Below are 4,312 nucleotides of genomic sequence, written 5' to 3'. Positions count from 1 at the left end.
CAGGAGTTTCGGGCGGAGGCGATCAAGAAAAGTCAAAACGATGACCTGGACGAGCGCCAGGAGCAGTTTGCCGCACCCAACCAGCGACAGAACCCCTTCGGCGACTTTCCTGAGCAGGGGGCTCAGGGAGGCCCACAGCCAGGCGGCGGCCAGTACCCGGTGCACCACCAGCGGCGGTATAACCCGCGAGGAGCCTTTCAGCAGCCACCCCCACAGGGGCTCCGCAGGGTCAGGATGATAACGGGGGTTTTCGCAGCAACCCCAAACAGTTAAGTAATGGGCAGTATCATGTTTTCACCACCAATGCTTGCAGGCATGATAAGAAGGTGAGTCACCGGGCATACAGTGTATCAGAACCAGCGGTTCCCAGATACCTCCATTGGTCTGAGCAAACCATATCATGGAGCAGGGAGGATCACCCGCCAAGAGTTGACAAGCCAGACGATTTAGCGTTGGTCATGGCTCCCCAAGTTGGGGGTTACACGCTGTCCAAAGTGCTAATGGATGGTGGTAGCAGCATTAATATCTTATATTTTGACACTTTCCAAAGGATGAACCTATTGGAAAAGGACCTGATGCCTTCAACCACGGTTTTCCACGGAATCGTCCCGGGCAAGTCGACCTACCCCATAGGCCGAGTCAGGCTCACAGTGGCGTTTGGAACAACGCAGAATTACAGGTCGGAGTCACTGATTTTCGAGGTGGTCAAATTGAAAAGCCCGTACCACGCGTTATTTGGGCGGCCGGCTTACGCCCGTTTCATGGCTCGCCCGTGCTATGTTTACCTCAAGCTCAAGATGCCTGGTCCCAAAGGACCTATCACGGTTGATGGAGATAGAAGGATTGCAAAGGAATGTGAAGAAGGGAACGCGGCTTATGCGGAAGTCGCCTGCGCTGCAGAGGAGCTCAAACACCATCGGGCCAATGTTGACCCGGCGGACATGTCACCCCTAAAGAAGCCAACTACAGATGCTGAGTCGCCCCTCAAGTTCAAGCCAACGGATGACACTAAGACAATCGATTTCGTTCCCGGCGATTCATCCAAGCAGTTCACCATTGAGATGGGTCTGGACCCCAAATAGGAAAGCGCGCTCATCGAATTCATCCGTGAGAATCGGGACATCTTTGCATGGAAACCTTCTGACATGCCTGGTGTGCCGAGAGAATTCGCTGAGCACCGTCTTAATGTTGACCCAAAGGCAAAACCCATCCAGCAGTACCTTCGCAGATTTAACGAGGAGCGACGCAAGGCGATTGGGGAAGAGGTCGACCGCCTCTTAGCCGCCGGATTCATCGTGGAAGTTTTCCGCCCCAAATGGCTGGCTAACTCGGTTTTGGTACTCAAGAAGAACGGTACTTTTCGCATGTGCATTGACTACACGGACCTCAACAGAGCTTGTCCAAAAGATCCCTTCGCTCTTCCCCGCATCGACCAAATCATTGGCTCGGTGGCGGGATGCGAATGATTGTGCTTTTTGGACGCCTACTCAGGATATCACCAAATCAAGATGGCCGTGGAGGATCAAGAGAAAACAACCTTTATAACCCCCTTCGGGGGTTTTTGTTATGTGTCCATGCCTTTTGGACTCAAAAGTGCGGAGGCGACTTATCAGCGCTGCATCCAGAATTGCCTTCGCAACCAAATCGGTCACAATGTCCACGCCTATGTCGACGATATTGTGATCAAAACCCGCCAGGGGGAGACACTACTGGAGGACCTCAAGGAAACATTCGATAATCTACGGGTATATCAGATGAAGCTGAATCCCACCAAATGTGTTTTTGGTGTGCCTGCAGGGAAATTGCTGGGCTTCCTGGTATCAGAGCGCGTCATTGAAGCTAATCTGAACAAGATCGAAGCAGTTACATCCCTTGGGAAGCCGGCGAACGTTAATAAAGTTCAACGACTGGCGGGTCGCATTGCGGCCCTAAGTCGTTTCGTAAGTCGCCTGGGTGAAAAGGCGATTCCTCTTTATGAGTTACTAAGGAAATCTGATCGGTTTGTTTGGACGAATGAGGCAGACGAGGCGCTCGAAGCCCTGAAACGCCAATTGGTTAACCCGCCGGTCCTGGTCGCCCCGACTGAAAAAAGTCCATGCTTCTGTATATCGCGGCAAATTCCAAATCAGTAAGTGTGGCAGTGGTTGTTGAAAGAAAGGAAGAGGGGAAGGAGTACCCAGTGCAACGTCCGGTGTATTTTATCTGCGAGGTGTTAACCCTTTCCAAGCAGCGGTATCCACACTGGCAGAAGCTGGTATATGGGGTGTTTATGGCGAGTCGGAAACTTAAGCATTATTTCCAAGAACACCCTATCACAGTGGTCAGCTTTGCCCCCCTTGGGGACATCATCCATAATCGGGAGGTAACAGGGCGGATTGCCAAGTGGGCAATTGAACTTGGGCCGCATCACATACAGTATACCCCCCGCACAGCCATCAAGTCTCAGGCTTTAGTTGATTTCGTCAACGACTAGACGGAGTTGCAGGCTCCGGAAAACAGGCCTGATCTCACTTACTGGACTATATATTTTGATGGATCTAGGCAACTGGAAGGCTCGGGGGCTGGGGTGGTGTTGGTATCCCCTCAAAGAGATAAATTCTGTTACGTTCTCCGACTCATGTTTCCGTGCACTAACAATGCTGCGGAATACAAAGCTTTGCTTGACGGCTTGCGACTCGCCAAGGAGATGAATCTAACGCGAGTCATATGTTTTGGCGACTCTGATTTGGTGGCGCAGCAAGTTTCGGGTACCTGGGATTCTCGGGACCCCATGATGGCGGCTTACAGAAGAGGTGTGTCCGACGTGGCGGGTCATTTTCATGGTTATCAGGTGGACCACATTGATCGGCGCCTCAATGAGGAAGCTGACACCCTCTCACGACTTGGTTCCGAGCGAAAGCCAGTTCCTCCCAATGTTTTTCTGGATATTTTGCATAAGCCATCCGTGATTCTACCATCGGAGGAGGAGTTGGCAATACCAGATCCTGAGTCTCAGCTCGTGGCGGCTCTCCACGTCACGCCGGATTGGGTTCTTCCTTATCTGGCTTATCTCGCCCGGGGCGAGTTACCAACAGACGAAGTTTCGGCTCGTCAAATCGTTCGGTGCAGCAAGTCCAAGGTCATCATAAATGGCGAGTTATATAAGCGGAGCGCCTCTAGGGTTTTTCAGCGATGCGTTTCCTCTGAAGAAGGATGCATAATCTTAAATGACATTCATTCCGGAGACTATGGGCATCATGCCGGGTCACGCTCTTTGGTATCAAAGGCTTTCCGTCATGGTTTCTTTTGGCTGACGGCTCATGCAGATGCGGAAGATATAGTACATCGGTGCGAAGGATGCGAGCGTTATGGGCGACAGGCTCATGTGCCGGCTCAAGAATTAAGAATGATCCCCATCACTTGGCCTTTTGTGGTCTGGGGGCTAGACATGGTCGGCCCCTTTAAAATGTCCTCCAACAAGAAGACCCATCTGCTGGTGGCGGTTGATAAGTTCACCAAGTGGGTTGAGGCGGAACCTATTGGAGCTTGGGATGCGGAGACAGCGGTCAAATTCTTGAAAAAGCTGATTTTCCGGTTTGGATATCCGCACAGTATCATTACTGATAATGGTACTAACTTGTCCCAAGGGGCGATGTAGGAATTTTGCGGTCGAGAACATATCCGGCTTGATGTTTCTGCAGTCGCTCACCCATAATCTAATGGGAAGGCGGAGCGGGCGAATCAGGAGGTTTTGCGAGGAATGAAGCCCCGACTCATGGTTCCCATGGAGAAAACCCCAGGGTGTTGGGTTGAAGAATTACCTTCGGTACTGTGGAGTATCCGGACCACGCCGAACCGGTCCACGGGTTTCACCCCTTTCTTTCTGGTCTACGGAGCAGAAGCCATTCTTCCTACTGATATAAGGCATTAATCACCTAGAGTCGCCGCATATGTGGAACAAGATAATGAGCTGGCGCATCAAGACTCCTTGGACGCCTTAGAAGAGGTATGTGACCTGGCTGCGCCCGTTCAGCTATCTATCAGCAGGATCTACGACGTTATCACAACCGCCGGGTTAGGAGCCGAACCTTTGAGGAAGGCGACTTGGTTCTACGGTTGATACAAGATCGTGCTGGTATGCATAAGTTGTCGCCACCTTGGGAAGGACCGTTTGTCGTCAGCAAGAATCTCAGCAATGGCTCTTATTATTTGGTGGATCTTCGACCTAACCGGCCAACCACGGAGGCTGAGTCGACTCGCCCCCACTTGCGGCCTTATTACACTTGAGCTCTTAAACTCTGCATTTTTGTAAGTTTTTCAGTTTCATTATGAA

Source organism: Hordeum vulgare, chromosome 2H (assembly GCF_904849725.1).
Source record: "Hordeum vulgare subsp. vulgare chromosome 2H, MorexV3_pseudomolecules_assembly, whole genome shotgun sequence".
Classification (NCBI taxonomy): domain Eukaryota; kingdom Viridiplantae; phylum Streptophyta; class Magnoliopsida; order Poales; family Poaceae; genus Hordeum; species Hordeum vulgare.
The sequence above is the reverse complement of the archived record's forward strand: the minus strand, read 5'-3'. Positions refer to the sequence as shown.